The sequence below is a fragment of the Lynx rufus genome, unplaced genomic scaffold (genome assembly GCF_022079265.1).
Source record: "Lynx rufus isolate CCGP_SWC_20201006 ecotype Redwood Valley unplaced genomic scaffold, mLynRuf1.p SCAF_3, whole genome shotgun sequence".
In the NCBI taxonomy this organism is placed as follows: domain Eukaryota; kingdom Metazoa; phylum Chordata; class Mammalia; order Carnivora; family Felidae; genus Lynx; species Lynx rufus.
In genome coordinates, this window is record NW_025814845.1 from 160,507,274 (window position 1) to 160,534,245 (window position 26,972).

General features: G+C 41.0%; 1 long non-coding RNA gene across 4 annotated transcripts in view; it reads right to left on the minus strand.

Moving 5' to 3' along the window:
• LOC124520124 (uncharacterized) overlaps positions 1-26,972 on the minus strand; it is a 100,172-nt gene that overhangs the window by 30,845 nt on the left and 42,355 nt on the right. The window contains exons 1-2 of one of the 4 annotated variants that reach the window (XR_006964254.1): positions 1,449-1,479; positions 410-1,051 (exon numbers count right to left, since the gene is read on the minus strand). The exons of 1 other annotated variant lie outside the window; for it this stretch is intronic. This is a non-coding gene — a long non-coding RNA (uncharacterized LOC124520124). 2 more of the 4 variants (XR_006964255.1, XR_006964253.1) reach the window with 2 other exon arrangements.

Below are 26,972 nucleotides of genomic sequence, written 5' to 3' on the forward strand. Positions count from 1 at the left end.
AATGAAGCCAATGTACAATGTGTGCTCCCAGTATAGGGTACCTCGGTGGCTCATTCGGTTAAGCCTCCGACTTTGGCTCAGGTCATGATCTCACGGTTCATGAGTTCTAACCCCTGTGCTGACAGCTCAGAGCCTGGAGCCTGCTTCAGATTCTGTGCCTCCCTCTCTCTCTGCCCCTACCCCGCTCATGCTCTGTCTCTCTCTCTCCAAAACAAATAAACATTAAAAAAAATCTTAAAAAAAAAGTTTGCTGCAATCATTCCAATCTTGGGAAAAGTTAAAGTATAGCTTCTTGGGATCCCAGGAGTAGGGCCCACAAATATTGAAAATTGAGAATTTCCTTTGTCAGTCTTTGACTCAGATTCTCACTAGGCTGACGTCAAGCTGGTGGCTGGGGCTGTGGTCCTACCTGAGGCTCGGTGTCCTCTTCCAGGTACACATGGTTGTTGGTGGCTAAGTTTGATTTCTTGCAGCTGTGGTTGATGTGCCTGTTTTCCTGCTGACAGTAGCCAGGGACCACTGTTATCTCCTAGGAGATAACATCCTCGGGTCCTTGCTCTGTGGCCTTCTCCATAGGTTTTTCTCACCAAATAGCCACTTAGTTCTTCAAGGCCAGCAGGAAGATCTCTCCGTTCAGCAAGGACCCAGTTCCTCTTTTCAGGGCTCACCCAGTCTATTCTCCTTTTGATTAACTCAGAGTTAACTAATTAGTAATCGAGTCACGGACTTAAAATACCAGTGGACTCACAAGTCTCACTCACACTTAAGGAAGGGGCTTATACAGGATGTGTACACCAGGAAGTGGGCATCTTAGAGACATTCTAAAGTGGCATCCTGCCTAAAGCACAACTCATGGCCACGAACTCCTCCTGAGTTCCTTTATACATGCACACGTCTCTACAAGTGCCTGTTGAATGGCTCCAGTTTGAAGTCCCAATGGCTTCTCAAAGCAAACATAACCCAACCCAAATTGTCTTTCTTCTTCACTCCATTGCAGATTGCAGTGAAGTCCATAAGGCCTCGCCACACCTGTCAGTCACATTCCGCCCTTCTGAGAAGAGTAACTTTGATCAGGAGTGATTAACATTCATGACACCAAAATGGAAGGACACCGCCCTACTATTCTAACCAAAGATGACTGGATGGGGAATTTGTGCATATCCTGAAGTCAAGCCTATATGAACCAGAAGCCAGCTTCCCCTGAAGTGGGTGCGTAGCTATAAAAAGGCATTCACATGGTAAATTGACCTTGTCTAAACTATTTTTTGAGTAATATAATAATTATTTCCCAACCAAGGAAATTATCTTTCTGAAAATTATCATATTTAGGAAAATCAGTCTTTAATATTAAGATACCATAATTAATGCAAAGTAAAAGGGAAAGTTATTTCAAATGGACTAAAATATTCATATTAATATGATGGTAAATAAAAATTTCAAAGACTTACATCTCCCTTTAAAAAATCAGATGAGGGGCGCCTGGGTGGCTCAGTCGGTTGAGCGTCTGACTTCGGCTCGGGTCACGATCTCGCGGTCCGTGAGTTCGAGCCCCGCGTCGGGCTCTGGGCTGATGGCTCAGAGCCTGGAGCCTGCTTCCATTCTGTGTCTCCCCCTCTCTCTGCCCCTCCCCCGTTCATGCTCTGTCTCTCTCTGTCTCAAAAATAAATAAAACGTTAAAAATTAAAAAAAAAATCAGATGAAATAGCATTAAATTTTTTCTTCTCTTAGCCATGAAGAATAAAAGCTTGCCATTTGCAAAAACATGGAAAGACCTACAGGGTATTATGCTAAGTGAAATAAGTCAAACAGAGAAAGACAAATGCTGTATGATTTTGTATGATATGTGGAATCCAAAAAAAAAAAAAAAAACCAAAAGAAAAAAACAAAACAAAGAAGAAACAGATTCACAGATACAGAGAACAATCCAGTGTTTGTCAGATGGGAGGGGTGGGAGAATGGATGAAATAGGCCAGAGGAATTAGAAGGTGCAAAGTCTCAGTTACAGAATGAATAAGACAGGGAGGTGAAAAGTACAGCATGGAGAATAATAGTTAATAATATGTAGCACCTTTGTATGGTGACAGATAGTAGCTAGATTTATGATGGTATTACTTCCTAATGTATATCAGTGTTTTACACCTGAAACTGACATCATATTGTACATCAACTACACTTCAATTTTTAAAAAAAATCTCTTGGGGCGCCTGGGTGGCTCAGTCAGTTAAATGTCTGACTCTTGATTTTGGCCCAGGTCATAATCTCAGGGTCGTGAGATCAAGCCCCGCCTCAGGCTCTGGGCTCCATGCTGGGTGTAGAGTCTGGTTAAGATTCTCTCTCTCTGTCCCTCCCCTGCTTGTGCATGTGCTTTCTCTCTCTCTCTCTCTCTCTCTCTCTCTCTCAAAAATAAAAAAAAATCACTTGTAACTTTTTTTGTTGTTGTTTTTTGTTTGTTTGTTTTTCTGAATCACCTTGTTTAGTTGTTTAAGAAACATTGCTTCATATGCATGACCTGCCCAGGGGGATTTTCTGACAAGTTACATTGTGGGAAACAAACAAAAAATCTTCCTTTTAAAGCTTTCAAACTAGCCTTTCCTGGTTGGAATCCAATGTTTTTGACCTCTATTCTCTTGTTTTGCTTTTGTGACTCATGGAAAAATAACAGCTTGTCCTTTACAGAAAATTTATTGAAGGAGTCTGATCTTCTGGTTATAGCCTAGATCTGGTCTCCAGTTGATGTATAAGCAGGTAGAGCATAAATGGGGCTTTCCTCTCTTCACTATACCCAACTTCATTTAGCAGACCACACACTTTCTATGTTGCCCAGCCATGGACACTTGCATTGAGGCTTGCAAGAGTGTGAGGCTTCTGGAGCTTCCAAATATATATATTGGTCCTAGACCTGCCTCGAAAGAAATAAAAGTCCAAAGAAATAAAAAATAAAGTCAGGAGCAAGAAAACAATGCTTGCAAGTCAGATACAATCAATGGGCATCTGCTTAAATTTTATTGAGCTATTTCACTGTAGTGCCATATGCAAAACCTTCTATGGTTTTCTTTTGTTTTTCCATAGCTTGCAAGCAGAATGCCAATTCTGTAATGAACCAATCCTCAGGCTATATAACAATATATTTGGTTTATGTTAGAAGCATGCTTCAATTTGCCTCACAGATTGTGTTTCAAAGAACTTCTGTTTGCATCAGAATTTCCCTAATTGAAATATATTTTAAAAGTAGTAGGGATGGAATACTCAATAAGCAGTTAACAGTATCTGAGTACTGAGAAAATAATTCTGGAATAGAAATTATGGTGCTTGTATTCTATTATCCATTCTGACACTACCTGGCTACATAATCTTAGCTATGGACCAGTGATAACCTATATAGCCTTTATTTAATTAAAGGTGAAATAAGAAGTTTTGATAACTAGACTCTATCCAGATTTATAAATTCTTTGACAAAGCATTCAGTGCATACCTATTTAATGAGTTTTGGCTGAGGAATGTGAGAGTGTGTTAAAACCAAGCCTAAATTATATCTTTTTTGCATATATTCTAGAATTGGGAACTCACCTATCCCCCCCACCCCACCCCATGAGCAGAAATATTACCAAAACTTTGCTTCCTAACATTGGAGAGCTGCTTTGTGAAACTCTATCTAGAATATACTACCTTTTCTTCCACTAAAAATTTTTACAGAAACAAATCTTTTGGCTGTAGGGAAACCGACGGCAGCATCAGCCCTTGACCAATTGGGTCAGACCCCAGGGAGAAGGTTCTCAGTAGCAGGCAGCCAGACAGAGTCCTCCTGACATTCACTGCACTCAGGTCAATATGCAATTACAAAACAAAACAGCAGGATGTGGACAGTTTGGTTTAAAAGTGGATTCTTAATCCCAAATCTGACTTCTCATGGAGGAACAGAGTCCCAAAGGCAGCATTCTGCTAGGTGACTGGGCTGCGTGTGACCGTCCAGTCCTACTCAGTGGGAAAGAACAGATCTCAGAGCATATGTGATTTCTTAGAGTTTCCCATAACATTTAACATTAAATTTATGACAAGGTTCTTCTTACAATAGGTTAAAAATCATGTCATGTACAGTATTGAAATCCAAACCACTCAGTCAATGGGCATATATCTTGCAGGTGCTGTGTCTGGCACCTGTGGTAAGTGCTCCGGATATAGCTATAACTGCAAAGCTGCAGGCTCCTGACCCTCCCCAGGAACAACCTATAATGCAGTGCCTAACATCTAATACAATATTGATACCGATAAATATTTAATGACTGTGGAAAGAACAGATGGATTAGTCTAATTGCATATGACCTAGGAAAGTTACTTAAGCTCTCTTTGCTTTTGTTACTTCATCTGATAAAATGGGGATAATAATAATGCATGTGTTTAGAATTATAGGGAGGATTAAATGAATTAATACAGGAAAAGTGCTCAATAACTGTTAGCCTTTATAATCAGTTGGGATAGAAGATGTGCACATACATAAAACAAATGAAATTCTATAGTGAAATAATACCTTACCCATTGTAGCAAGTAGGAAATAAGGGAAATATGTTGGAACGGGTTTTCCTGGGGTGAAATAGACAAAGCATAAAGACAGAATTGAGTAAGAGAAGTGTCAGTAGGGACTGGAGTCCATAGTTGGACGGGACCTGGGAGGATGACTGGGTAGTGGACAGACAGATGGAGCACAACAAAATGGTAAGTTGTGACTGTCGCTTGACTATCAGTTTACTTTACACGTGAATATTTATGTATTCCAACTAATGTTAAAGGTGCCATGGAAATGTACACACAGAATATCCTAATGACTGTAATCCTGCATAAGTTAAGTTATTGGAAAGACCCTATACTCTTGTTATTGTACATGCATCCACATAAGCATAAGTGTCCTAACTTTAAAATGCATACCATTTAACAGATCCAAATCACATTCTGCCCAAGATTTCAGGGTCAAGGGAAAAATATGATCTAATAATTGCAAACATTTGATTTTAATAACACTAGGTTGCATCCTAAAATCTGTCCGGATGTTCTCAATGTAATCAAGCATGCAAAAATGTAACTAAGATAAGATAAGGCTGTAATTTAATATTTGCGTCATGTCATAGATTTGGAAGTAATTGCATACCCAGAGAGAGGATCATTTGAAGGTATCAGCAGTGGTACAGGAAGTAGAAGAGGAGCTGTGTGACAAATGATTATAATACTCCTAAGGGTCACCTTGAAGAAGAGAATGGGCTGAAGTGCTAACATAAAAGAGAGTGGGGCTCTACTGGATCCCCAAGTGTCATGATAATGTATTACATTCATATTTATGTGCTGCCTATCAGTGTTTACTATGTGACTTGATTGAGATCCAGAACAAAGTAGAAATAAACACATGTCCAGCCCAGTTGTTTAATCCTGCCTTACATGATTAAGTGGATGGCACCTTTGTAGACTGTGAAAGGGATGCACGAAGAGCACTGAAGGCCCCTGTCTCTCCTGGGGGTGCAGAGTGAGTGAAGGGTTCATTAGTATAACAACTATGACCACCCATGCAATTGGAAAATCCTCCCGCTCTTTTCTGAGAGGAAGCCAGGAGACAACTTGGCTATGATGAGACCATGTTAACAACCAGGCTTACCTGTGTCATTCACATGTGTCCTTCTGGCATAGCCAGAGAGACTTGCAGGGACCATCTGACCATGCCCCGCTCTCTAACACCTCCTACTCATGGCCATTTGGATGCCCACACACACACACACACACACACACACACACACACACATCCACCCACCCACCCACACACACCTACGCACACCCTCCAAAGCTTTCTCTTATTCTGGTGCCAGTACTGCTCCACACCCTCTTTCAGAACACAGGCAAAAGACAGAAGAGTCCTCAGTTCCTTACAAAAGGATAGGACTGTGTGTGACGCCCTGCAGGAATTTTTCCATGTCTTTCCATCATTGCCTACTGGTTCTCTCAACATCTGATAGGTAGGGACAATCTTCCAGGCTGGGATGAAATAGTCCACAGGGCAACCCAACAGTATATGTTATATATTCTATGCTCCTCAAGCAATTTCTACTTTCAAATGATAAATCCAAGCAAATACTTATTGAACATCTAATATATCCCAGTGTTATACTTGCACCGAACAGCACAGAAAGGTACATACAGCCAAGGTACATACAGCCTAGTGAGGAAAATGCCCTTTAAGCAGGTAATTAGAGGGTGCCTCACACGAGGGGTGCCTAATGCCTTGAGAACATACGGTAGGGGGATGCTGCAGTCTAGGGAGTAAAGAAGGGCCTTCCTGTGGAAGTGATTCTCAAGCTGCAGGATGAGAGGAGTTTACTTGAGAGAAAGGCAGAGGGCAGGAATAATGGTGCTCCAAGCAGAGGGAACACAGAGGACAAGAGCAAAGGTGGAGGGTTGGGGAGATGCCCTACTCAAATATTTCATTTCGAGGAAGGATTTTGTTTGGTTATAAATACACTTCTTGTGAGTTTGGAAATCATGAACATCTTCTCCAGCTCAATTATCCCTGAGCTGCTGACCATCAAGAGTCGGATCGGGGTCCTGGTTGACTGCTTGAGTGACCGTGTGCATGCATCAGTGGGCTGGCATTTCCATCTTTCCTCATGTCTTCGTTTGGAAGAAGTGATGGTTGATCAGGTGTACATAAATTCAGTCATATTTTAGGGACGACATGGCAAGGATTTTGCAATAAACCCCTTTTAGCACGAGGACTTATGAAGAGTAGGATGAAGATTTGTATAATATGTTGCAGGCAGCACCCCTTTTGTTTATCCAAGTCTCTTCTTCAGCCAGCCTGTACTTCATTCTCCTTTTCTCAGTGAACCTGCTTGTTCTTAATCATTGCCAATGGCAAATCTCCCTCAGAGGCAGAAATATCTAAATTGTAGCTGATTAAAACATAGGAACAGGGGAATCTTTTCACTCTATGAAAATGGGGCAAAAAAAAAAACCCTGAAAAGAAATACAGGAAATCCCCAGCATCAAACAGGAAAAAGACCAGAAGAGGGAACCCTAAAATGTGAGGGTAAAAATCCCGGGATATTTCTCATCTGTGCACTATTCAGAGAAACTCTTTTCCAAGTGCCCATCATTGGTCAAGAGTGAGCATTACTCTGGTACTAAGGGAGTTGGACACCAAGAAAAATCAAGGCACCTCTCTTGGGAAGTGAAGCAGGAAGTAGCAGGTAGTCCTTTCCTTTTTTGAGCAACATTAAGGAAAATTGTCTCAATGGCATTTCCGTCTTAAGAAAGCATTCAGGGCCTACCTGCAAACTGCTTTCAGCAAATATTACCTAGAATTTAACATTCTCCAGCCTCATCCCCAGCTGGATCTTAAACCTTTGATAAATACATTTTGATACATTTGATAAATGTACATTTGATAAATACTGTTAGTAGTTAACCCAAAACTTAGTTGCCCTTCTACCTTAGGATAACTATGACAGATGTCTTCCGTCTGCCCCTCTAGATCCTTTCTCCTCCTGTCTCCATTGTGATACAGGCCTCAGGATACTAACCTATATGGACAACAGCAAAAGGTTTGTCCTCTGGCTTCTGTTTGGTTTGGCCAATAGGGAGCTTGGGCAGATACCAGAGGAAGGGTGGAAGGTAAGAGCAGGTTATCAGTCCCTTCTCTTTTTCTCTCTTAGTTTGCCTTGGGCTGATTATGTCCTTTAACCAAGTTAATGGTTCTTTCAAGGTGGAATTCTTGACTTACTCCAACCCTTCCTAGTTCTTCTGTCACTCTCCCTTCATCCCTTTACACCTATGCATGATCTGTAACCAGTCCCAGGTTACTGTATCAATCCTTCAGAATGCCCTACACTAGCCATCCTATTGTGTGCAATCTGTTTATAGTCTTACCATCTTCATTTGGATGTGCCATCTTTTTCCCACTGGATACTGACTGATACAGTTATAGAGCCAAACTCTGTTCAGGATAACAACGTGATGATCTCATAACCAAACCCCCAAACTCAGTTTATTTTCTTGCAGTCAGGAGTAGTCATGTGACCACTGAAGCCAATGAGAGGCAACCAAAAGTTGGGAGTGGGTGAGAGACTCTTGGAAATGTCCTTTAAAGGGAGATAGACTCAGCTGGTTTGCCTCTCTGTTTCCTTAGCTTTTTAGCTTCTTCCTTCATGGACAGTGGGCACCATGCCCCATTTTGAGCATGACCATATGTTAGGGATGGAGGAGCAAAAAGCTAAGGCATCTGGGAGCCTTAAGACATTGAAGTGGTCACAGCACCAGCCCTGGACCTCCAATTTCCACCTTACTTGTTACATAAGAAAAGTAAATCCACACTTGGATGAGTCACTGTGGTAGGGTTTCTGTCACATGCAGCCAATGCATCCTAACTGATATGTAGCACTTGCTTCCAATTCTGCTTGCTTTATGCAGGCTATTTATATAATCATCCTGACTTTTTTTTTTTTTTTTTTTTGCTCCAATGTCTCAGGTTTGGAACTGTTCATCAACTTCTAGTTTTTGATTATCCTTCCTTTCTGCTTCCTATTTCCAGGTACCCCAGTCTGTGCATTTTCAGACCACCCACCTAGGAACTAGACCCCTTTTCTTGACTACAGGATACTTTCTGATAAACCTCCTTTGAGTTCAGTCCTCTGAAATGGCTCCAGAAGCCAAGACTCTAAGAAGAAAGTGGAACATGGCAAGTTAATGGAGTAGAATACTCATAGGAGCTGAAATCAGACAATGTGTGGTTATTTCTCTATTACTTTTTGCTTTGTGACCAGGGGCAAGTTAATAATCTTTCTTAGGGTCAAGTTTTACCATGAAAAAAATGGGATAAATGGTTTTACCTATGCAATAAAGCTGTTATGAGATTCAAAATCAAATAAAAATGTTTTCAGTTTTGAAAAAAAAAACTGTTCCACGGTCAGCATACTAATTTAGGGGTTATTGGAATCTTAGAGATACAGTACCAGAGGATTGGGTGGCAGCCAGGATGCCCAAGCAACTGTGAGCCTAGAGGAGTCAGTTAACCTTCTGGTATTTCAGAGCCTTCAATAGCTAAATAATGATATTATTAATATCATCTGCCTCAGAGTTTTACGATATTCACTACCCCCAAACAAGGCTTTCACATGGACACTTGACTTTTTTTCCCCTCTCTGTTGAGAACATAGCTAGTGGTATAATTGGCAGTGGGGGGAGGGTATAGATAAATTAGTTCAGAAACTGCCTCCTTATTGCAGGATAAAAGAATCTGGATATTTGTTGCAGTGCAGTTTATTTCCTCCTATGGAGCTGGAAAAAGGAGGCATCTGGCAGATATTTCCTTTTGTCTGCATCAGGCTTTCTCTTCAGTTCATTTGGTGACCTCACTACCTGACCAAAGTCACGGCAAATTAACGTCAATCCACCAAATCACTAAAGTCCTATGCAATATTTCCTCAGGAATTAATTAGAAAAAGAAACGAAGCTCCATCTAGCTTTTCCTGCAAGTTGCTCACCAAAAGGACTTAACAGAAGTGAGTATTGTACATGCACCTAATGTTCATAAGACCAAGGCTGGTCTGGTTTATGTGAAAGGTGATATGGTATTGCAACTGAAATGTCTGGCTTTGAATCTCATCTGTGCCACTTCTAATTGTCTTGACCGTGGGTAAGTCACTTAATCTTTTTCATGCTTTGCTTTTCTCTTTTAAAAAATAAGACTGATGAGAGTTCCTACCAATAAGAGTTCCTCTCTCATAAGTTTGTTGTAAAGATTACATTACTTTATAAACAAAATGCTTGGAACAGTGCCTGGCACATGGTGAGGTTGCATGGGATTTTCCGTTTGTCACCCCATTGTAGCTGAAGTGGGAATATGGGCCCAATGTTCTAGATGATTCAGTTATTTAAGAAAAGCTAGATGTTGGGTTTTCATTGTGGTTTGAAATATTGACACCTCATTAGAAACCATGAACACTGAACACACACCAAAAATATATGGCTGAGGGTAGAATTCAGCCTATAGGCCTCTACCTTTTCTGTGAATTAGAGATACCTATAGTAGATATATAATTTCATGTAATGATTCCCCAATTCTGGGTCCCTAATCCTTAGAAAAGTTGATTTGAGCCAGGGCCGCACCTAGATCTTGAATGGAGTAAATTGGTGTGGGAAAGAGGAAAGTATCTACTGTGTGCCAGTTCTTTGCCAGCACTTGACAAATAGGCTTTTATTACCTTTTCACACTAATGTGAGTGGTGGTGTGATACTGATTTATAATAAGAAATATACTTTTGGTCATCATGCCTGTTCTGGTACAAAGCTCCTAAAACCCTTGGAATTTCCCATGTGTTGAGATTTTAAGAGCTATAAAGGTGTCTTTTGTCAAGTGAATGAGCCAACTTTCTGGACAGCTCCCAAAGATCGGGGCCAAGAAAACCAGCCATGTAACTAGAGGGTTGGAACTTTCAGTCCCAACCCCTGACCTCCAGGAGGGGAGACAAACAGGAGGTTGAATGCATCTCCAATGGCCAATAAATTTAATGAATAATGCCTATGAAATGAAGTCTTTACAAAAACCTAAAACACAGAAGATTCAGAAAGCTTCTGGGTCGGTGAACACATAGAAGTACTGAGAGAGTGGTTCTGAGAGAGCATGGAAGCTTTGTGCCCTTGCCCCATACTTTGCCTTATGTGTCTCTTCATCTAGCTGTTGATTCATATCCTTTAATGTCCTTTGCAATAAACCAGTAATCTAGTGAGTAAATGGGTTTCCTGAGTTCCAAGAGCTGCTCTAGAGGACTAACTAACCTACAAAGGGGATCCTGGGAACCTCTGACTTATCACCAGTCCATCAGCGGCACTGGTGACAACCTGGACTTGTGTCTGGTATCTGAAGTGGAGGCAGACTTGTTGGACTGAGCCCTTAACCTGTGGGAGCTGATGCTGTCTCTAGGAAATAATGTTAAAACTGAGTTGAATTGTGGGATCCCAGTTGGTGTCCAAGAATTGGTGGTGTGGGAGAGAAACAAACACCCTGGAATTGGTACCAAGCACCCTTCAGGGGGCTTTGTCATCATCCTTTTACAGATGAGAAACCAGAGACTCAGAAAGGTTCAGCAACTTGCCCAAGTTTGCACAGCCACGATAGACAGATCAGGGATTCAGATTCAGATCTATCTGACACCAAAGCCCATGTGCTTGACCACTTTTTAAAACTACATGTCAATTCAACTAAAGAAAGGAAAGTAATATGTGCCACAGGTATAATAGATAAATTCCAAAATCTAGTGACTTACCCAAGTAGGAGGTTATTTCTCACTTGTATAAAATCCAAAGTTATGGGGACTCCTGGGCAGCTCAGTTGGTTGAGCATCCGACTTCAGTTCAGGTCATGATCTCACAGTTTGTGAGTTTGAGCTCACATCGGGCTCTGTGCTGACAGCACAGAGCCTGCTTTGGATCCTTTGTCTCCCTTTCTCTCTGCCCCTCCCACCTTCTGGCTTTGTCTCTCAAAAATGAATAAACATCAAAAAACAAAAACAAAAACACCAAAAAACCAAAGGTATGTATCTGATGAGTGGATATCTTCTGTTCAATCATTCAGAAACCTGACTCTTTCTCTTCTAAATTGTCTTTGTTTTTTGCATGTTGTTTCCAAGGAAGGGAGTGTGGGAAAAGAGCACAGGGTATATCAAATCATAAGTATTTATGGGCAGGGCTTGGAGGTCATGCATCTCACTTCCTATCACATGCCCTGTTCCACATCCAGTCACATGACCACACAGAGCAAGACAGGAATCTGGGAAATGTAACCCATCTATGGCCCAGAAGGGAGAGGAAAGTGCTTGGTAAACATCTAGAAGTTTCTGCCACAGAGGTTTGGCTGTCACTATTCCCATCTGATATGTGGTAATTATTTTTACTCACTTGGATCCAGTGGATTCTTCCTGAGTGGGAGTGGAGGTGGGTCCTCGAAATTAGATGATAGGATTGTCCATAGGATGATGATGAAGTCTCATAAATAATGATTTTCTCAAGAACATGTTTGGCTTCTTCTGTATTAGCATATTACAGAGGCCATTTCTTTCAGATAGTTTATAACCTTAAAAAAGTTATGATGTGGACATTTCTTTAAATCCCATAATCCATCATCAACAGTAGTATTATGTAGTAACTCCCACTTTTAAATTGAATTTTAGTGCTCCCCATTAACAGTTCACTAGAGAGAAATGACAAATAATTTCATGGCTCAAGAGCAGCAGACAGATTAGTTCAGCAAAAACGAGGTCTGGTATCAGTGCGGGGGGTGAACAAATTGTGTAGCCTCCAAATTAAGGGTATTTGCTTTTCATTCTTCCAGCTGCATAATGTAGCATTGCTAAGGGTCATTAGCCCATTGCTTTTAGATGAGCAACCCAACAGGATGTGTCTCTTTGTTGCCATTGTTCCTGGTTGCTCCATGTTTGTTTTACAGCAGTGGGTACAGGAACCTTGGAAATTTAAACTCTCTACTTCAAGGTAGGAACCAGTTTCTCACTCTCATTTAAAAGGAAGATATTCCAGATACCTAATTTTCCCCTCTGAGATTTTTCTTTCTTTTTAAACTCTTCCAGGAAGAACAGCACCTTAGCCTCAGTTTATTGGAAAGATTTGTAAATACATCTGGGATTTGGCTTCCTCACACAATGTCTTTTTTTCATGCATGGAACATCCCCCTAAGACATGGTATGTGCTTAGCACAGCTGCCTCTCTATTAGCCACAGAGGAAGGGAAGGGCTGGATGGCTGTCTTATGTAAGCTCTATCTTGGGGCCTCTGTAGAAGGAAAAAACTGGTAAAATTTTGGCAATTTATCCTTATTCTCCAGTTGCAAGCCCCCACCCAAACTATAGGGACATCTACTCCAGGGCATACTGTTCCTTGACCTCCAGATACTCTGGCTTCTGTAGGGGCTGAGAACAGGCTGCCTCAAATTTGTGCCACCTTGGCATATGGTAATTTTAAATAAAAGTTGCTTGAGAGACAGCCTGTGCAAGAAGGACACTCAGACTGCCCTCTGTCCCCCTGAAAGGAGGAAATAAGTCTCCCCTGTGAAAGATACCCTCATTGTACCAGGAGGTAAAGAGACATCCTTACCACCCAGAGACAGGAAATTTACATCCAAGAAGGCTGTGTAAATTGACTACCCCAGCCCAAATTCTGTTTAGAATTCTTTCCTAATTGAACCTCCTAAACTTAAGTTTTCTTTGTCTTGTTGATCCCTCACAGATTTATTGTCTCTTTGTCTAAAAAGTGTAAAAACTGCCTACCTTGGTCATTTCTTTAGGTCTCCATTTCATTATTGGGTCTCCCTGTGCACCTAATAAAACTAGTTTTTTTTTTTTCTCTTGTTTATCTGTCTCATGTAAATTTAATTCTTAGTCCAGCTGGAAGACCTTGAGGGTAAAGGAAGAATTTCTCCTTCTCTACACAACTGTGTAGGAAAGGGAAGTTTAATTAAACGACAGGAAAAGCAAATGGCATAATTTGTTTAGCACTAGGAAGTAAAGAAACGGAAATTCCTGCCATCCCCTCGAGCCTCCTAAGAAGCTATCCTCTGTATCACTTTCAGTCATGGAGGGAGGTTATGATTTCATCTGAGTCCACAGAGGTCTGTGGCATTGCCATTTTACTGTCCTCTGTCAGAAAATCATGTCATCCACCCATTCCAGAATACCCCAGACACTAACCTTCTTTCTCTGTTGCTATACTTCACCCTGAGAAGGAGAGCTTGGCCCTCTGACTCCTGCAATGTGGTAACCCAAGGATAAAAGCTCAGAGAACCCAAGGAAAAGAGTCTTCCCCCTTCCAGAGCAGTTATGCATCTTTAAAATTATCTGCTCCCCCCAGAAAAAATATCCTTGCTCTGAAGAACTAAGAGGCTGGCAAGTCTGAGAGCAGAGTGCCAGTGTGGTTGTTTCCTGGTACAGCCCTCTCCTGCAGACAGCCATCTTCTTGCTGTGTCTTCTCATGGTGAAGTCTCCAACCTCATGCCCTAATTGCCTACCGAAGGCCCCATCTCTAAATATCATCACACTGGGGATTAAGCTTTCAACATGTGAATTTGGAGAAAACACCGACATGCAATCTTAAACAACAACTTCAAACCACAGCGAGATACCACTTCACACTCACTAGGAAGGCTATAATAAAATTAAAAAGAAAATAACAACTTTTGGCAAGGATGTGGAAAAATGGGAACCCTTATACATTGCTGGTAGGAATGTAAAATGGAGCTGCTATGGAAAACAATATGAAGGGTCCTCAAAAAATTAAACACAGAATTACCATTTGACCCAGCACTTCCGCTTGTAGGTATATACCCTAAAAGAATTGAAAACAGGTACTCAAGCAAATATTCATACATGGATATTCATACCAGCATAATTCACAATAGCCAAAAGGGTGGAAATAATTCAAACGTCCATGACTGGATGAGGTCAATGAAATGTGGTTTATATACACAATGGAACAATATTCATTCATAAAAAGGAATGAAGTTCTGTTACATGCTACAACATGAATGAGCTTTGGAAACACTATGTTAAGTGAAAGAAGCCAGATATGGAAGACCACATGTTGTATGATTCCATTTATATATGAAATGGAATCGGTAAATCTATAGAGACAGAATGCTGAGTGCTGTTTGCTAGGTGCTGGGGGGAGGGGAGAATGAAAACAAACTGCCTAATGGGTATGGGATTTTCTTCTGGGAGGATGAAAATAGTTTGCAACTGGATAGAGACGGTGGTTGTACAACACTAAGAACTCATGAAGTATCACTGAATTGTAAAATTTTAAATGATAATTATATGTTATGGAAATATCGACCTAAAAAAAGAGGCAGAATTAAAATAAAACAGAAGCATTTATTTGAGTTCTTAGAACTGCAATTCAGGAAGCACGGATTCAGGTATCAACACAAATCATCTCCTATGTGGGAGCAAGAGTCAAGGGTTTTTTAAAGACAAAAAGGGACAAAGAAGGGACAAATTTTGTTTGGTGTTGGTATCAGAAAACTAATTTTGGCTACCCATAATTGCTTGCTAAAGCTGTCACAAAGCAAAAGGCCATTACTGTAGGAAGTTGCAGGTGTGTTCCTGCAGAGCCCTTGGAATATTTGTGGTTTGGGCCAGTTCAAAAGTTAATGGTTTCCCCCAGGGAGGACATGCATAAGGCCCACCTCCTTGGGGTCTCGGCTCCATTTTAAACACTTTCACATAAATGAGTACATTTTATTTCATCTTTCAGTCAAATTTCACTTCAAAAAAAAAGATTTTGGGGCTCCTGGATGGCTCAGTTGGTTAAGTACACAACTTCAGCTCAGGTCATGATTCCATGGTCTGTGAATTGGAGCCCTGCATTGGGCTCTGTGCTGACAGCTCAGAGTCTGGAGCCTGCTTCTGATTCTGTGTCTCCCTCTCTCTCTGCGCCTCCCCTGCTCAAGCTCTCTCTCTCTCTTTCTCTCTCTCTCTCAAAAATAGTAAACATTAAAATTTTTTTTTTTGGAAAAAAAAAGGGATCCCGTGTATACTCACAATCCCATGTGAATTTTTCTATTCTGATGCTATGTGACCAGATCTCCCAACACTTACATTTCCTTTTCCTTCCTTTTCCTGTGTGTTATAGGCTGGATGTTTGTGCCCCACCCCCACCCATTCATATGTTGAAATCCTAACCTTAAATGTGATGGTATTAGGAGGTGGATGCTTTTGGAAATAATTAGGTCATGAAGTCAAAGTCCCCATGAATGATCTCATAAAAAAAGGACACCGCCAATTAAAAAAGTGGGCAGAGGATCTGAATAGACATTTTTCAAAAGAAGACATACAGATGACCAACAGGCACCGGAAAAGATGCTCAACATCACTCCTCATCAGGGAAATGCAAAGCAAAACTGCAATGTGATACCACCTCACACCTGCCAGAATGGCTATTATCAAAAAGACAATAGGGGTGCCCGGGTGGCTTACTCGGTTGGTCGTCCAACTTGGACTTCCGCTCAGGTCATGATCTCACAGTGAGTTCGGCCGGGTAGGGCTCTGTGCTGACAGCTCAGAGCCTGGAACCTCCTTCGGATTCTGTGTTTCCCTCTCTCTCTGCCCCTCCCTTGATCATGATCTGTCTCTCTCTGTCTCAAAAATAAATAAAAACATTAAAAAAAATAAAAAAAAGACAAATAAAAAGTGTTGGTGAGGATGTGGAGAGACGAGAGCCCTTGTGCAATGTTGGTGGGAATGTAAATTGGAATAGCTACTATGAAAAACAATATGAAGTTCACTCCAAAATTAAAAATAGAACTACCATATGATACAACAATCCTACTCCTGCATATTTATGAAAAATGAAAAAGAAAATGAAAAATGTATGCACTCACATGTTCATTTCAGCATTATATCCAATAGCCGAGATATGGAAACAACCTAAGAATCATCAATGGATTAATGGATAAAGAAGATACACACACACACACACACACACACACACACACAATGCAATATTATTCTGTCATTCAAAAGAATGAAACCTTGTCATTTGTGATAACATGGATGAAACTTGAGGTCATTATGCTTGTGAAATAAACCAGACAAAGAAAGACAAATACTACATGATTTCATTTATATATGGAATCTAAAAAATAAAACAAAATCCAAACTCATAGATACAGATTGGTGGTTGCCAGAGGGGAGAGGGGTGGGAGGGGGAAGGTGGATGAAATGGGAGCAAAGTCAAAAGGACAAACTTCCAGCTATAAAATACAAAAATATAATATACAACAAGTTAACTATAGTTAATGATACTGTATTGCATATTGGACAGTATTGGAAATAATACTGTAGTTTTCAATTGCATTGAAAGTTGCTAAAAGTGAATCTTAAACACTCTCATGACAAGAAAAAAATTATTATAACTATGTATAGTGATGGATGGTAACTCAGCTTATTGTGGTGATTGATCGTTTTGCAATTCATATTGTGAAAATTAATAAAAAGAAACCTCATTCAGAAGGAGCCTGGGAAGCCAGTACAGGGAGCTTTCATGCCTTACCACCACCCCTCAATTGCAGGCCCAAAAGGGAAAGAGACCTTACATGTAGATACCACTTTACATGTGGAAGGTTACTTCTTCCCCCAGCAACAGCCCAGCCAATAAGAGATAGTCACAACTCAGCCAATGAGAAGCCCCTAGGCCCCTATACATTGAACTCCTAGTTTACTCCAATGGACTTTTTGTTTACAACAGTCCCCCTCCTATAAAAGAGCATTCCCTTGCTTTGTTCTGTGGCCTTGCCTATGATTTTGCCATAGCCTGCTTGTCCCAGGTTACAGTTCTCTGCTATTCCTGAATAAACTCACCTTTTGCTGGTAAAACAACTGGCAGTTTATTCATAAGATTACAGTAATATAAAATCTTGACATTGTATACCTGAGAGTAATATAATGCTATAGGTCAACTATACCTCAACCAACTCAAAAGACCCCAGAGAGCTTTCTCATCCTCTAGCCCTCTCCACCGTGTGAGGATAGGAGAAAAAACATCCCAGCAGAAAGCTCTCACCAGCACCCAACCACGTTGGCACCCTGATCTTGGATTTGCAATCTCTAGAACTGTGAGAAATGCATTTTCATTGTGGATAAGCCACCAAGGTGATGGTATTCTGTTATAACAGCCAGAATGGACTAAGAACGCCCTGCCACGTTGCTGCTAGCCCCAGTTCCCATGTGGGAGTGCAGCAACTCACCCTCCCATCCTCACAACCTTGACCCACCACTGGCACAGCCTACACATAGTGGGCATGCTAGGGGCAGGACAGTTAACAGTTCCATTGACTGCCAAGGATGTGCACACTGATAAGCAGCCCAAAATAACCAGGGCAGGCAGAATGTTTCTAAATAGAAATGTGATACACTTGCAAGTGGGCATGAAGCAGAACGTGGCAGAGCCCCAGAAAGACAGCAGATGGGTGGTTTAGACACAGCTGCTGTCACGGGAGGTGGGGGGGAACAGACTTGCTGATTACCATAGAGATAAGGGGCAATGAGAATTTATTTGGGGAGAGTGTTTCAGGGCATGAAGAATATAAATAGTCACTTCCCACCTAAAACTCAATACGGAGATTATAACATCAGATTCAGGGTGATGGAACAGGAATTACAAGCTGTTAAAATGCATAGCTTTGGGGTGCCTGGGTGGCTCTGTTGGTTAAGCATCCAACTCTTGATTTTGGCTCAGTCATGATCTCAGGGTCTTGAGATTGAGCCCCCTGTCAGGCTCCACAGCCTGTTTAAAATTCTCTCTTTCCCTCTCCCTTTGAGCCTTCCCTGCTCACTCTATCAAAACAAAAACAAAAACAAAAGAGAAAACAAAAAAATGCATGGCCTGAAGGTTAGGAATACTGGAGCAAGGAATGCAGAGTATCCGTAACATTGAGCACACTGCTAAAGTAGTGACTGATCCCACTATAGAACCTGAAAGGATTTAAGAAAGAAATGTACATTAGAGCCATTGTTTCATTTTTTCCTTAAGCTGTGGAACAGAGAACATAATTTAGTCACTTTCAAGTAATTTTCATCCTGTCAGACTCATCCTTCTCTCCAGACTTTCAGGGGGACTTCTGTGGCCTCAAGCTTGTGTGTTTGGCCCTGGGGGGTGGGGGGGGGGGGGCGCAGGGTAGGATGGGGGAGGTTGCACAGAGCCAGGTCTGCACCTGTTCTCTGTCCTTGCCAGCATCTACTGAAAGGCAACTCAATGCATCTGATCTTTGGTCATCTGCAAATTTTGTTCAGAATGCTAGCACCTCCGTGGATTCTGTAATTTACTTAAAATTACATCAGCCTAAACCGTGTGATATTATTTGTGCTTAGTTAAAACATTTTAGAGCAGACAGTTGCTTTATTCTGAGCTCACACTCCTAGCCTTGTAGGCTGGTGCAGTTTAGGGGAGGTTGTTAGTTTTTTCTTTCATTTAAAGTGAACAAATCCATGTTAACTTTATGCCATGTACTGGGAAAAATGTTTTGAAAATACCAAGTCATATTAATGCATAAATAATACTACACACAGTTTAACTATCTCTATCTGCCATCAACATCAGAAGCTTTAGGACTTAGCATAATGGATTCTCATAGATGGTGATATTCAATATGTATGTTTAATTTAGCTAGAATATCATAGCGACACTCCTCACTTTTTGCTTAGGCAACTAACCAACCAGTTTTGCAATCTTTTGTGTAAGAAGGAGCACTTGAAGCTTGATTTCTCTATGGTCCTGTGACCAGCTTTAGGATAGAAGATTCTGGTTATGTAATACCTACTTTACTGATTAACAGAATCCTATCTCTAGATAGGACTTAATACTGAATTGGTTTGATTAGCTTTAAGGACAGAAAGCTGGAAATTATCACTGTTTTATGCCTACTTGCTAACAAGTGTTTATTTAGTGAATGTGCAAATGTGGGGAAGAATTTAGTCTAAGACTTTCTTTCATTATAATCCCATAGCATGATTGTGGAGCTATAACTAATCCTCATCCATCTCCTACTTTTTGGTGGCTACCACTATCCCCCAGAAATAACCCAGACTGGCTTAGGGAGGGTCAAAACACCAGGTCTGGATCTGGAAGAAGAATAGTCCTTATACCATCTGCAGCTACATTCTCTCACCACAACCATGGAATTGCCTGAGGCCCTCGCTCGCCCAGGATTGTAACATGGCTTGTCTCAGACACATCGGAAATGATTCCACTCTTCCCCATGGGCCTGTGGGACCTTATCTGTAGAATTTTTCTCTTATTCTTCCTTGCTATTTTGGCAGGAGGAGGACTGTAATGGTGGCTGTTTTCTTGGGATCCAGAGAGAACAATTATTTCTCCTCTGACAGCTTGTACTCTGATGGAACTACACAACACATGTGAAGCTCCTAATACCCCATCTTATGCTACATGTGGTAGCCAGCATCTAAGGCAACCCCGTAATCTGTGTCTCTTGGTAGTCACATAGTTGGGTAATCCCCTCCCATATTGCTTCAAGATTGGTCTGTGAAACCCATAAAACACAATGAAAATAATGGTATGTCCCTTCTAAGATTAGGTAATAAAAGGCACATGGCTTCCATTTTGATTGCTGTCTCTCCCTTTTATGGTTCCACCAGACAACCCACCAAGGGGAAAATAAATTTCTTGTCATGCGAGTGCAGGATGGTCGTGACCCCAGGAAGAGAGCTGTAGAGCATAAAAAAAAAAAAAAAAAAAAAAAAAAAAAAAAAAAAAAGTGTCCTGGGGCCTGCTGGTAAGGGACCACGGTGGGAATCAAACATTTACCCAAATGGAACTAGAAAGCCAGGTGCCTGACTACCACTCACACAAACTTTCCCCTTCATCAAGAAGTGAGGTGGTTGCTGTCATTGTGTGAATGGCAGTGATTCAGCAAATTCATAAATTCATACGCCAACAATTCCAGTGCCGGCCATGGATAGACTAAAGGTTTCATGTGTGCCAGAAGGTCTGGTAGTAGAGGTAGGGTCTTGTGATCGGGTGCAAGTACTGTTATGTGTAATGGGGAGAGTGCTGGCCCTTACAGGTTCCAGGCCTGAATCTGGTCACTTACTATGTGACTTTGGGAAAGTCATATAGTCTCTTTAAGTTTTAGCTTTATCATCTGTAGAATAGATATAATAATCCATGCTCTTCAGACTTCATAGAGTTTCTAAGAGAATGAAATGAGTTTAAATTGTGTGAAAGTGTTTGATAAGCTATGAAATACTATATAAATATGAAGAATTATTATTATTTACCCATACCAATTCAAAAAACCCAAATGTAAATTTACAAATTAAGAAGTCATTATGTGCTAAAAATATTGTTCCAAACCTAATTAAATTAGAACAATGGTTCATTTGTCAGTTTATATGCTAAGTATCCACATAGCAATGCTATGGAATGTACCTAATGAACAGGAAAAGACCAAAATAATGAGTTTGTTATATAGCTAAAGCCACTATCTATATTTTAGCCAAGTCTTAAAAACAATCTTACTCAGAATTCATTTTTTGAAAGACTGAAAATGAGTGAATTATGAGCATGTGGGTTGCTTGGGCTCCTTAGACACAGTGTTAAAATGTATACAACCTTCTTATTTGCGTTGCATGTAGTTTTCACAACACTTATAATGCGTTGTCTCATTTGATTATCATAAAATGCTCCAAAGCTAACAAGAACACTTCTTATCCCCAATGTATGTGTAAGTGAAGAAATTCAGCTTCAGAAAGTATGAATGTCATTCCAAGGTCATACAACTATTATGTAACTGGTTCAGCTAAAATTCACCTGCAGGTTTTCACTTCAAGTTCCATATCCTTTCTATTATACCTCAGATACTGTGAACTCTATGGATGGGCAATTTTGATTGTTCAGCTTCTCTTCCCACCCTGGCATCTCAAGCAAACACACAATCTCTTCTCTCTCAGCAAATCGGCTTAAATCTCCACTTCATTTTGGCCCATGGGGAAAGCTTCACTAAGTTCCCTTTGGCCAAGTCTGAACTGAGAAACCTTTGCAAATCATACTAGCTTTTTTTCCTTCTTTCTAAATATACAAAAGGAAACTTTGTGGTGCCCCCAGTCTTTGTACTATTTGTAGCATTTGTATTTGTAGTATTCCATGGGGCTGGTGTGGAAATGAATTTAGCCCCAGGAGCTTCAAGGAGCAGGGGTACCTGGATGGTCCTAGAAATACATCTGTAGCTGGTAGGACTGATTCTGTAAACCCATGACACGACCAAAGAGAGTAGCAAGGAAGGCTAATTCCTGGCATCTATCTCCTTGGTGGACTCATAAATAGAAGAGAGAAGCTGAATTTCCTTTTTCTTTCTTTCCTTCACTTTCTTTTTTATTGTTATTTTTAATGACTTTAAAATGTGTATTTTTAATACATGGTTTTCTACTAGCCTCTCCTTCTTCCCCTTACCTCCCAGAAGCTGAGATTCACAATTTTGAGAAGAGGTGGGGGTAAAGTCTGTTTGTCAGACTTTTGTTTCTACTGGATTGATCAGCTGTTGCCTGAATGACCCGAGTTTGGAGGGCCATGCTGTGTAGACGCGCACTGAAGTCCTGTACTCACTTTACTGAGGGTTTTCCATCTCCCTGATTGTGAGTTTAATCAGGAAATAACCACATGGGCCCTCTTCTCTCCCATTTCTTTTCTGTTGCTGTTTAAAATAGAAAAGAAATACAGCTTCAATGATTCTATTTACTCTACACAATAGAGATAAAGCCCATGGGTGGCAGATTTCTTCAGGGAATATAATCAGCAGAGAGTAGAAGGTACTGCTGGAAGCATTTATTTCTGGCAGACAATTCTTCATTTGATGGGGGATGGGAAGAAATGGAAATAAGTGAATATATTTGCATGAGGCCTTTAAAACAAAATAATGATTTGAGGATCAGGCTTGTGAAAGAGTGGATATTCACTCTGTGGGACAGTGAGGGGATGTGGGAGGTGCTGGATAAACACACAAGCACACAGACCTGTGTGCAGAGACCAGCAGCTCTCAACTTAAAAATGAACTTGGAGATGCCAGCTGCATATAAATCAGTGTTTGGAGCAACTTTTCATGGAAACAATATTCCACAGCACAGTTAGCTGCTGGCACAAGTCATACGGGCCTATTTGAGCTCATATGTTCTAAAACACATATGTTCTTGTGATATGCTACAGTGTCCCTAAGGGAAAATGCCTTCAGCAAGGACTAATTACATGTAAACCACAGTGTTTAAGTAAGGTGGTAAAAGTTAAAAGAATTCTAATCATGACGAATTTTAAGTACAATTAGTGTTTGACAAATTTTGGATTTAAATTTAATTTATTCCAATAAATGTTCATTGACCAAACGTTATTATAAATTGACCACAGCCTGTCCTCCCTCCTCTGTGATACCCAGCTTTGACTTCAATGAAGGCTGGCTTCAGGTGGAGGCCAGAAAGCGGTATAAGAATACTGCTTATTATAGGGGCACCTGAGTGGTTCAGTCAGTTAAGCATTTCACTTCGGCTCAGGTCCTGATCTCATGGTCTGTGAGTTCGAGCCCCACATCGGGCTCTGTGCTGGCAGCTCAGAGCCTGGAGCCTGCTTCAGATTCTGTGTCTCCCTTTGCCCCTCCCCTGCTCATGCTCTGTCTCTGTCTCAAAAATAAATAAACATTTAAAAATTTTCAAAAAAATAAGAATATTGCTTATTATAGACATGGATGTTATGTTAATAGTTCAAAGGGAATTTTTTGTTTCTTTTTAGAACTTTTCTTCTCTTATATGTGTGATCCTCAAGATGGTCCCTCAACATCAGGCTCCCTTGGATAAGGAGGCACTTTTATACATGGCCCTTTGCTCTTCTTCTGGGTTCAAAACTATCCTGCACTTGAATTTCAGGCAACTTATTTTCCTCTAGGAGGGCTGTATGGTCCAGCCATAGAAATGTGGTCTCCACGTTGGTGTCCTGTGTAGTCATCTGAAACATATCAATCAGCTACATGAGTTAGTTGTTTCAGCCCCACTGTGAAGCTTCTTCATTGTTCTAAGATGAAGCCAGTAGCTACCCTGTGTTCCCTATGCTTCCCCTGAAACCAACTATAGATGTCCACCTCTTCTGTTTCAGGGTTGGGGTCCCCCACCATAGATTCAATGGAAATGACAGGCATATCTTACTTCATGCTCTCAGCCTGAGCAACATTCCTAATTCCAGCTTACCCACAGATGATTAGTCTGTCTATGGTCCAAGAAACAATCAATCCAGCCTGATCCAATCCCCAGTTCCTTTTGAGGATTGATTTATGTGTTCACCCACCCATCCCATAGCTTTTAAAATAGTTTCATTTTGAGTTAGCAGATACAATTTTAACAAGAGGAGAAGAGGTAACTTCCTCAAAGAAGATTGTCTCCATGATACTCTGGTAAAGCAGGACCATGCCTAAACTGATTCTCTGTGGCCAACCAGGCCTCAGCGTGAGAGGAAAAGTGTTCTGTTGAGTTTGCAAGACAGAGCCTCTGAGTGTGTTTGACCCCACGATCTGCAACCAGTCAGATTGTGACTCTAGCTAAGTATCTGTTTCCTCTCCAATCTGTCAAAACACCCTCATAATCTCATAGTGATGAGTGAAAGTAAATGAGAATGTGCTTTAAAAAGTTAGAACTGAGATATAAATATCAAGTGTTGTTGTTTATGCTTATATCTAGTCCAATATTATAGCTTCAATGAAATTCACTGATCTATTTTTCCATCCACAGCTACATTCCTTTTTGTATATCACTTTATGTATGTGGCTGTGTGTCTAAATGCAGACATAAACATATTCATAAAGAAGGATGGCTGTGACTGTGGTTATAAATGTGCTTTTAGCTTTTTTATCTCCCTGGTGCAGATGACTATGTGTCTTAAACCCCTCAAGTGAGCTATGTTTTGCCTTAAAAAGCTGGTGCTCCAAAAATAAGGCTGGGACTGAGTCATCAAGCCCTGAGTTAGGGAGAGGATGTGATTGAGGAAGAGTAGGGAAGCTTTTTCAGTGAGGATGCACTTAACAAAGTGGGAAGACTGTCCCAGGGATTGGCAACTGATGGCCCACAGGCTAAATTTGCCCCTCTGCCTATTTTGTAAATAAAGTGTTAGTGAACCACAGCCACCTGCATTCATTTAGATATTGTCCATTGCTGCTTTTGTGCTCCAATAACAGGGTTGAGTAGTTGTAATAGAGGCTGTTTTTGGCCTAAAAACCTAAAATATTTGCTTTCTGGCTCTCCAAATAGTTTGCTCACCCCTTCTTTTTCCTAATTTCTGCAAACATGACATATTTTCCACATTGTTCTATACTTTGATTCATTTTAGCAGTGTAATACCCTAATGAGGTAGTTGTGTGTGTCTTCACACCCAATTTGCTGATGAGGAAAATGAAGCTTAGAGAGGTTGTATGACTTGCCCCCGTTCTATCATCTAGAACTAGCCAGGAGGGACTAGAACTATTTCTCAGTCCTCTGTGCACTCCTACACCACATCAGCTTCTGAATGGGGGCCTTTCTATTATGTATACTTGGGGCGAATAATCTATCTCATCTCATCTCATCTCATCTCATCTATCATACATCTCCATTTTACTGAGATACATAGAGATGAAGAACTCAAATTCAAGTTATTAGACCTGTCCTAAACTAGAGTGTAAAAGAACATGGTTTGGAAATCTAAATTCTTATTCGACCTCTAGCTAACGGAGAGACTTTGGCTAAGTCACTTGGTTCTTCTGAGTCTGAGTTATCCATCTATAATGTAAGGGGGTAAGTTAAAAAAAAATCTTGAAATCACTGACAACTTGAACTTACTACCAAGGACCCTAGTTAATCTCCCTCTCTACTACCATGTACGACAGCATTTCTTTATACGGTGTCTCATAGTGCCAGCAATGCCTGGTACCCACACAGTGGGTAAGTTGTGCAAGGGCTGCAGAGGCAGTGGACAGTAGGAGGGGATGGTGGTCCTAGGATTTTCTTCCCCTAGCTTTGTCTCTTCCCCCTTCTCTGGGTCTTCTTACATTTCCTGGAAAACTGCAAATCTGCAAAGAGTCTGGTGAGGGGGCTGGCGTCTGTATAAAAAAGGGACAAAGAGAACAGTCACTTGTTTTGTTACCAAAGAGTCTTTCTTTTTTTTTCCTTTTAATGGAATGTGCTATTTTTAAGTCCCCGTCAGCCTGCAAGTGCATGTGCAGCAATTGCCCTGAACACATTTGAATAATGTCTCCGCATCCTTCTGTGATGTGGTGCAGAACGACAACTTTGTACTTTGCATTTTTATTGTGATGAAGATATTTTATGACAGTATTTGAATCCCCACAACAACAAAAAATCCTGAAAACAAGACATTTTTTTACCAGTTATAACAGAAGGAAGGTGGTCCAGACTGATCCCCTCTTGGGAATTTGGGTTAGGGGTAGGTCTGGTCCCCTCAGTAGTAAGGAGCCCTGGGAATCTGTGGAAGCCAGTGAGCACTACATTTGGAGCCTCTGATTGCCTCACTCAGCCCTTTGCCCGCCTGGCAGCATCAGGGTCAATCCGGTTAAATTTGCCTTTTTGTTTGTATCAGGCAGGTGTTAGCCAATAGAAATATTTTAGTACAGGGAAATAGAAAATAGTGTAGAAGCTAAAATTCACAGAGAGTACTGTGAGGTAACCCTGAGATTGGCAATATCAGGACACTAGTATCAACCCTAGAGCTGGAGAAACACAGAGAGGATATGCTGTTATCAGAACTTGGAGCTAAAGCTATTCAGGGAAATTTCATCCATGTCGGGGCCACATGTAGGAGCTGGGCCACAGGGGAGATTTTTGTGGCACGGTGGTACCATGGTGGACACATAGTCACTTCCAGAGATACAACCCAAAGCAGAGGGCATGGGGAGAGATACTCCCTGGCCTCTCCCTTCCTTCTACGCTCCAGTCTTCTGCTAGTGACTCCCATTAATGGACTCAACAAATCAGCAAGAGAATTTTGGAAATGTAGTTTTCACATTTCTTGGAATCACGTCATAGTAGAAAAGGGGTGGGAGAATTAATTTAAGATAAACAGGGAAAAAAAGGGTACTTTAGACATAGGTTCATTCTGTCAACTGCTATGACCCTTAAAAAACTCTTCATTGTCTTGGGAAAAGTGCCCTCTACACATGTCATGCCTATGACCCAAGGTGACAGAAGCAGAGTCAGAGAAACTGAAGTACCTACAAACCTGGGTCTAAGTAATGGTGGGGGGTGGGGGTGTGCAGTGGAGAGGCAGGGGGCGCACGGACTTGTCTTGGTATCTGGGGATACAAATCAATAGTATTGGTTAAAAAAAAGAGGCTGCAGCAGAAATAAAAATTATAGAAGATTGTTATGATCAGACATCATGATTACATTGTGCTTCCTG